Source organism: Oryctolagus cuniculus, chromosome 13, assembly GCF_051225735.1.
Source record: "Oryctolagus cuniculus isolate XC-2025 breed Fujian yellow rabbit chromosome 13, ASM5122573v1, whole genome shotgun sequence".
Lineage (NCBI taxonomy): Eukaryota > Metazoa > Chordata > Mammalia > Lagomorpha > Leporidae > Oryctolagus > Oryctolagus cuniculus.
Genome location: NC_142879.1, coordinates 82,374,855 through 82,384,519, shown reverse-complemented (window position 1 = coordinate 82,384,519; position 9,665 = coordinate 82,374,855). Strand labels below are relative to the sequence as shown.

The following is a 9,665-nucleotide window of genomic DNA, read 5'->3' as shown; positions in this document are numbered from 1 at the left end:
AATGGCAAATTTATTGAAGTGATCGACTTTCTTAAAGGTCTATTTATGAATTTGAAAGGCAGCACTAGAAAGAGAGAGTGGGAGAGATGGATCTTCCTCCTGGTTTGTTCACTCCTCAAATGGCTGCAATGACTGTGGCTAGGACAGACTGATATCAGGAGCCGGGGGCTTCTTCCAGGTCTCTCACATGGGTGCAGGAGCCCCAATATTTGAGTCACCCTGTGCTGCTTTTCCAGACACATTAGCAGGGAACTGGATCCGTTTGGAGCATTAATGTCTATGATACTCTCCTTGCAGTTGAAGGATTTAGAATCCATTTTGATTATGGGTGGGCTAAGTACAACAGCTCCCAATTGTCCAAGGTTTGGATTAGATGGGTTCTGAGAAATTTTGTTAAAATAGTTATTAATCATAACTCTGAGCTTAAGCTTTTCTTACCAAATTTTCATGTTTGCTGATGTTTATATCTATGGGAAAATTGGGTCTCTGGATTGCAACCAATGAAAGCATCCAGACTAACAGTAATAAGGTCAACAGTCAGCAGAATGATGTCCAGCTGAACTGAAATAGCTTTTCTTATTTGGTAGAGGGGTTACCTCCTGCATTATACTGACATACTGACATAGACAGTAGATATTGGAGCCTGTCTCTTCTGCCAAATGGAGAATGCCACATTTTGATCCATCATATATATATTTATATATTATAATATATATTATATATTTCTATACATAATATAGAATTACATATAATTATCATAAATATATAATATGTAATTATATATAAATATTATATATGAATTTATTTATATATAAATATATAATTATTTCTGATCCAGCTCCTTCCCATGGATTGAAAAAGCAGTGAAAGATGGTCCAAGTGCCTGGGTTGCTGCCACACACATTGGAGGAGGAGCTCCTGGCTTCAACCTGGCCACACTCTGGCTATTGAAGTCATCTCAATAATATATATATATATATATATATATATATAATATATAATATATATAATAGTTATAGTAAATTATATAATATTATCTGTTTATAATTATTCTGTATTATATAATATATTATATGATAAAGCATAATATATTTTATATATGAATATATTTATATACATAAATATATATATATAAATAATTGTAAATATATATATATATAGAATTTATTTACGTATTTGACAGGTGTACTTACAGACAGTGAGAGGAAGAGACAGAGAGAAAGGTCTTCCATATGCTCATTTACTCCCCTAATGACTGCAATGTCTGCAGCTGGGCCAATCTGAGCTAGGAGCTTCCAGGTCTCCCACATTTTGGCAGGGACCAAAGCACTTGGAACAGCTTCTACTGCTTTCCCAGGCTATTGCAGAGAGCTGGATGGGAAAAGGAGAAATGGGGACTAGAACTGGTGCTCATATGGGGTGCCAGCACTGCAGGTAAAGGATTACACCACTGCACCACAGTGCTGGCCCCAGTCTATCCTTTATTAAGGAGATCTCAGTAATCATGTTCAGGTATTGCTGTCCTATATTCATGGCCAAAGTCCTAGCAGGCAACATGGTTTGGAGAATCGTAAGCACAAGGTGTGTAGGAGACTTCATTTCTCATACAGCACAGTTAATAACAAGGTTCCAAGAGGGGAAATTACTTGCATCATAGTCTTTGAGAACTAATGGACATCACAGGTGATCTAAAGAATGTAGAAGGTTTGTGAGCCCCTAGAGTGAAAAAGTCACTGGGAGCACAAGGACAGTGCCTAGAGTTTATTTTGATGGATTTTAGCCCCTTTCATTGGAGGGAGGCCCGAAGAAGCTGGACTGATTAGTAAACCTCAGAAGTGTCTTTTCAATGTGAAGGCAAACTGAGACTGAGGGGTTTTTGGAAAAACGTTGAACAAAAGACATTTCCCACACTTGGTTAAAACACATCATTTATCTACTGATTTTCATCAAATCTGTTAACATTAGGTATAAGGTACAGTGGACATGGTGGATGGCATATAGCAATATGATTTTAGTAATATATCATGAGGTGCTTTTTTTAAATGGATTTAGCAGGTAAAATTGGGCTACCTAATGGGATGTAGCTGGAATAATCACCTTTTTGTTAAATAAATCTGAGGTAATAAATGTTAGTGTATGAAGACATTGAGTTTTCTGTTATTGGGCCTTCTTGGTTATTTTAATCTGGGATCTGCAAATTCTCATTTTCTTTATTTTATTCCTCATCATGTCGGACCAACTCTGCTGCTTTGGGGATTTTTTTAGTACATCTGACATTTGGAAATTTAGACAATAGTATAGTTAAAAAGAGATCTACCAAGTAAAGTATTTTTATTCTGATACATATTTTGGAATTCTTCTAAAATTCCTATTGAGTATCCTTGTTAAATTTAGTTGCATCCCAGGTTAAGACTTATTGGAGGCAGGCGCCATGGCTCAATAAGCTAATCCTCCACCTGCGGTGCAGGCACACCAAGTTCTAGTCCTGCTGGGAGAGCCAGATTCTGTCCCAGTTGCTCCTCTTCCAGTCCAGCTCTCTGCTATGGCCCAGGAGTGCAATGGAGGATGGCCAAAGTGCTTGAGCCCTGTACCTGCATGGGAGACCAGGAGGAAGTACTTGGCTCCTGGCTTTGGATCAGCACCATGTGCCAGCCGCAGCACACTGGCGGCAGCGGTCACTAGGGGGTAAACCAACAGAAAAAGGAAGACCTTTCTCTCTGTCTCTCTCACTGTCCACTCTGCCTGTCAAAATAAAAAATAATTTTTATAAAAAGACTTATTGGAACCACTTCAGTGATTATACCCATGAAACTTTGTTAATAAATGCAAATAGAACCTGGGAAAATTGATGTATATCTTATGCTGTAGAGACTTAAGATTGAACATCTTTTTTTAATCTTTTTAATTATATAATTTAAAAACAAATTTTAGATTTTTTTTTTTACTTTACTAAGTCACAGCTCTGGCCCCATTAATATGACTTAACAATGTTTTTTCCTCTCAGACTTATCTCTATTGTTTCAGTTAACTGCATGCCTTTTCTTTACATTCAGATTCCCTCAGCTCTCAAAGCTTATTCATCTTAATTCTGTTGTTCCTATTTCCCTCCCTTTTATTCTGTCCCTAGGCTAATTGAGGTCATGATTCTCCATTCCTTCTGTGTGATGTCACAGTAGGCTTGAAGTGTTCTTTTTCTCTTCTGATTTCTAAAGAAAGAAATTATGTATTCCCCCAGTTTAGATATTTTAATAATGCACTCTAAAACAAAGGTTAAATGTTCTTAATTTGACAAGAATTTTCAGGGCCAGTGGTGTGGCATAGTGGGTAGAGCCACCACTTGCAGTGCTGGCAGCTCATATGGATCCAGATCTCTGCTAAAGCCTGGGAAAGCAGTAGAAGATGGCCCAAGTCCTTGGCCCCTGCACCCATGTAGGAGACCTGGAAGAAGCTCCTTGCTCCTGGCTTTGGATTGGCACAACTCTGGCCATTGCAGCCAACTGGGGAGTGAACCAGTGGATGAAAGACCCCTCTCTCTTCTCTGCCTCTCTCTGTGCAACTCTGACTTTCAAATAAATAAATAAATCTTTTAAAAAAAGAATTTTTTCTAATTTTAGATTTGTTCTCCTTCATTGTCACTTCAGGGTGTGTGTAAGGAGTGCATATCCAGTTTTTCTATTTTGGAATTTTGGGATTTTGTATTAGCTCTGCTGTGTATTCATTTTTCTTGAGCATTGGTGATATCTTCTCCTTAGTTGTATTAAGAGAGAGAGCAATAGCCCTCATGTCTTTTTAGTTAAGTAAGACATATTAAAAACAGAGCATTCAGTATACATTCATAGTAGTTTGACTCGTTCAATTGATTTTCCTGAACTCCCTTGGACATTCTTGGTCTTTGCTGTACAACTTTCTATACTCATTAATTGAAGCAAAGTGGAGGTGTTCAGGAATCTACAGGTACATGCTACATAGCAAAGCACATCATTTCCTATACAAAGTGACTGGGAAATCCAGAATCTTTTGCACACATATTGGATCCTGAACTATTACTGGACTATTCAGTAAGATTTTAATGTATTTATTTTCTGTGTGTGTGTTTGTATTTCTAAATAAACTCTGCTGGGCTACTTAACATTAACATATATTGCAGAATTCTTTCATCAGTTTTTACTTTTAAAAAATTTCTTTTTCAGTTTTATGGGAGAGGGTAGAAGTTTTCTGCTATGTAACTGAAAATTCATTCATTCATTAAAGTAAAAATATTTGTTGCAAATTGGTAGAATACTATTAATTCTTGTGTGATTTTCATGAAACTAAATACATTCTCTATTTTGTTTTGCTTAAAATTTCTGCATGTGTGGACTTCTTTTTTCCTTCTTGCCCCAAATCCCTTTGTGTATTGGGATGGCAAATGGGTTTTACACTGGACAAAACATGTTATTTTGGCAAAGAAGTACTTAGCCTTCCTGCTTCAAGTATTCAAATATTGCATTGGAAATCAGTATATTTGTTTACTGTACAAATGTCCTTCATACAATTTTGTAATCTTCTGGGATGGGAGAGGAAGCAGGAAATAGGAGGGTTATGGGTGGGAGGGATGTTTTGGGGAGGGGAAGCCACTGTAATCCAAAAGCTGTACTTTGGAAATTTATATTTATTAAAAATATTAAACAATTTTGTAGTCTTCATCTTCCTTTTTATTTCATCCTTTTTAAAAAAAAGATTCATTTATTTTACTTGAAAGTCAGAGTTACACAGAGAAGGAGAGAGAGAGAGGGAGAGCAGTCTTCCAACCACTGGTTCACTCCCCATTTGGCCACAATGGCTGGAGCTCTGCCAATCCAAAGCCAGGAGCCAGCAGCTTCTTTTGGGTCTCCTATGCAGGTGCAGGAGCCCAAGGGCCTGGGTCATCCTCTACTGCTGGATAGTAAGTCTTACTTGCCTAAAAAGATGGATAGTAATTTGAGTAGCCAGGACTTGAACTGGCACCCAATTGGAATGTCAGCACTGCAAGCCACAGCTCTACTTGCTACTCCACAGCATCGGCCCCCTAAATTTTTATGAGTATTGCTACACGATTGGAATTTATAATTGATAATGCTGAACAATTGAAACTGTCTTATTTACAATTGTAGGACTGGATATGGCAGTTTTACTTGAAGTAAAGTATGTAGCCTGCTTATTGTATGATTTTCGGAAAAGCATGTATTTATATATAACAGCAGATCTGTTAATCATTTAAAAGTGAATTGTCATGATTACCCAGATGTAAAGAATGCAATATGTGCTAATGAGTTAGCAGTCACAGACATTTAGAAGTAGAGGGATTTTAGAACTTTTTCAATACTGCAGTTTTTATGAAAAACTAATAATTTTTTTATTTGACAGGTAGAGTTATATACAGTGAGAAATCAAAAAGGTCTTCCTTCCATTGGTTCAGTCCCCAAATGGCTGCCACAGTTGGAGCTGTGCCCATCCGAAGCCAGGAGTCAGGTGCTTTCTCCTGGTCTCCCATCCGGGTGCAGGGCCCAAGCACTTGGGCCATCCTCCACTGCCTTCCCGGGCCATAGCAGAAAGCTGGACTGAAAGAGGAGCAACCAGGACTAGAACACTTTGCCCATAAGGGATACCAGCACCACAGGTGGAGAATTAACCAAGTGAGCCACGGCGCTGGCCCCCGATAAATTTACTCTTAACAAAATATCAAAATATCTTATTTAGTATAAAGTTAGTAGTGAAAAGAGACTACCTTGTTGAACACAGAAATTTGAGATTATATTTCTTGGTATTAATTTGCATCTTAAGGCTTATTGCCTAGTTTATTTCAATATTTCAATCTAATATTACTAATAATATCTTGTACTTAGTGGTTCACTGTGTGCCAGACAATATTCTTTTGATTTTTTAAAAGATTTATTTATTTATTTATTTGGAAGTCAGAGTTACACAGATATTGAACAAGAGGAAGAGAGAGAGAGAGAGAGGTCCTCCATCTGCTGGTTCACTCCCCAGATGGCCTAAAAGGTCAGAGATATGCCAATCTGAAACCAGGAGCCAGGACCTCTTCAGGGTCTCCCATGCAGATTCAGGGGCCCAAGGACTTGGGCCAACTTCCTACTGCTCTCCCAGGCTATAGCAGACAGCTGAATGGAAAGTGGAGCAGCCTGGACTTGAACCGGCCTCCATATGGGATGCCCCCACTGCATGCAGTGGCTTTACTAGGTACACCACAGCACTGGCCTCAAGACAATGCTCTAAAATGATGCATTAATTATTCCCAAATATTGAAAAGTGGCATGGTACACATTTGAATGTGTTGTTTTGTACTAGTTGTAGAAACAGTTTAAAATATATTTAGATTTAAAAATGTAAGCTTTGATCTAAAGGTTTACTTTCCCTTAAGGTGCCTGTTTGGAAACTGAGAGATCATTGAAGTCTCAAGATAGAGTACAACTGATCTTATCCAAGCCTCCTTTATCACATGAGGATGCTAAATGCCAACCCCAGAGAAGTTAAGTGAACTGTTCAAGGTCACATAGGTAAGTTGTGGCAGGGATAATTCTGTATTAGCATTAGGTATCCTGATACATAGGCCACTGTTCTGTCAATTTTGTACTCCTTCTGGAGTTAAAGATTCTAAGTTGTGGAAAATTGAATTTGGAAATTTAGTGGTTGCTATGTTGTTATGGTGAGAAATTTCTGTGTATAGCTATGAGTTGCTTAAATTTTATTCAATATATTTTTCTAGTATGTTTGCTATTTATTTGAAATGTATAACAAGTAGCTTCATCTATTTGCCAAAAGAATTTTTTGAAGATTTATTTATATTATTTGAAAGTCAGAATTACACAGAGAGAGAAGGACAGGCAGAGAGAGTGGTCTTCCATTCACTGGTTCACTCCACAGTTGGCCTCCATGGCTGGAGCTGTGCTGACTGGAAGGCAGGAGCCAGGAGCCTCTTCCTGGTCTCCTATGCAGGTGCAGGGGCCCAAGGACTTGGACCATTTTATAATGCTTTCCCAGGCCATAGCAGAGAGCTGGATAGGAAGTGGAGCAGCCAGGTCTTGAACTGATGCCCCTATGGAATACCAGCACTGCAGGTGGCAGCCTCACCCACTATGGCACAGTGCCAGCCCTTGCCAAAAGAATTTATAGAAGCTATTCCATATATACACTTCACAATTATTTAGTTACTTGACACGAACTATCCCTGCATATTTGAAAATTTTGAATGGTATCACTTGGGTTTTAAGAATGTTATATTTTAGGTCTCTTAATATTTTTAGTGATGATGTTTTAAAGGCCCTTTCTGTTTTATGAAAAATGATAAGGATTTTGTTTTACAATGGCCATAGTATTACTACTTAAAGCAATAGATTAAATAACACTTTTAAACAAAGTCATTTAATACTGAATTCTAACACACTGGTATATTTTAAAGTGAGACACCGGATTTCTTTCAGATATTCTAAAGAAGAATGATAATCAAAATTGAAGACATCTACAGTTTTTAATCACTTGTTTTAAATATTGGTCATAATGGTCCAATTTTGAATTTAATTTTAATTAGCTTTTAAATGATTCAATATATTTTATAGAAAAAATTCGGAGAACATAATTATATACTCAACCTCCCTCCCTTCTTTTTCCTTCTTTGTCATTTTTTTTAGCTTATGAAATGACATTTTCAGTTTACATTACATTAAAAAGGGTTGTTGAGTCAAGGGACAAGTTTAACAGGCAAAAAGCAAAAAGATCCTAATTTAGAGGGAATACAGACAATGGCTCTAAACAATATTTGAATATCACATCTAAACAATATTTGAATAAATTGATAAATATTTTAATTTCTCCTACTAAAATGCTCAAAGTCTTTAATTATTTATCAAATATTAGTGCAAAATTATGGATTTAAATGATCCCAAAAAGTGATGAATTTTTGTGTAATAAATTCCAATTTTTGTCAAGGCTTTTTGACAGTCTCACAGAAAACTTATGTTTGTGAATGGGAAGAATAATACCAAAATATCCATATTACCAAAAGCAATTTGCAAATTCAATGCAATCCCAATCAACATACCAACGATGTTCTCAGAGCTAGAAAAAATGATGCTAAAATTCACATAGAAACATGAGAGATGCTTAACATCTAAAGCAATATTATAAAGCAAAAAAAAGCTGGAGACATCACACCATATTTTAAGACATATTACAGGGGTCAGCACTATGACAAAGCAGGTAAAGTCACCGTCTGCAGTGCCGGCATCTCATATGGGTGCCAGTATGTTTCCCAGCTGCTCCACTTCTTATACCCCTCTCTGGTATAGCCTGAGAAAAAAGTAGAAAATGGCCAAAGTCTTTGGGCCCCTGCACCTGCATAGAGACCTGGAAGAAGCTCCTGACACTTGGATTCAGATCAACAGAGCTCCGGCCATTGTGGCCATTTGGGGAGTAAACCAGTGGATGGAAGACCTCTCTCTCTCTCTGCCTCTACCTCTCTGTAACTCTGCCTTTCAAATAAATAAACTGCAAAAAAAAAAAGAAGAAGTGTTAGCACTGATATAATAACAGACACATAGTTCAATGGAAAAGACTTGGTAGCATAGAAATAAACTCAAATTTCTACCAGCAACTCATATTTAACAAAGGAACTAAAATGAACTGGAGAAAGAAGAATCTCTTTCACAAGTGGTGCAGAGGAACTTGATTATCCATATGTAGAAGCCTGAAAAGAGACTCCAACATCTCTTACACTATGTGAAAGTGAACTCACAGTGAATTAAAATGTAATCATAAGACCCAAACCCAAGTAAACATAGGGGAACTCTAAATATTGTCAACACACAATAGCTTTTGGGTAAGATTCCAATAGCAATAGTCACAAAAATAAAAACAGAGACATTTGAGTATATCCAACTAAGATACTTCTTCACAACAAAGTAAACATCAGAGTGTAGATACAATGAACAGATGGCAGGAAAAATTAAAACTCTGAATGTTTACAGATTTCCAGAACATTTACATGAATTGGAAAAACTCCAAAAAATACAGTGAAGAAACATCTGAATAGACATTTCTCAGAAGAAATGTAAATGGTCAAAACATGTGAATATGCCCGATGTCACTAGCCATTATGTAAATATAAATCAGAACACCATATCAGTCTCCAACACCTGTGGGAGAATACAACACTCAGGTGTTTGTGTGTGCAGCAAGTGGGTTTAGATGACCCTGTTCACCTCTGGAGAGCAGAGTCTACAGGGAGGTAAAGAAACCTTACTGCGCAGGGGCATGCTAATCTTCTCTGTATCGTTCCAATTTTAGTATATGTGCTGCCGAAGCGAGCACATGTGCTGCCGAAGCGAGAAAGAGATGAAAAGAATTTATCTCAGCTAGCCACTAATATTCAAGAAACAAGGTCTTCAGGAAAGCCAACTCAACTGACATTTTCATGTCATTGTTAAATAAAGGAAAAGTTATCTAGGTTCAGCAATACGTAGTTTATAAGAGAAAGACTACAGAGTAATTTCCTTGGCATAGAAATAACTTTGTCTTCTTTTTTTTTTATCTATGAGGGCTTGCTATCACCACCACACACCCACATCCCATATACAAATGCCTGGCTTGAGTGGTAGCTTCTCTGCTTTGAGGCAAGTTTCTGCTAGTGT

General features: G+C 37.3%; 1 pseudogene; it reads right to left on the bottom strand.

The window, feature by feature from the left end:
* Positions 1-9,277: 9,277 nt before the first annotated feature.
* Positions 9,278-9,345, bottom strand: LOC138845098 (U6 spliceosomal RNA; annotated as a pseudogene).
* Positions 9,346-9,665: the final 320 nt, after the last annotated feature.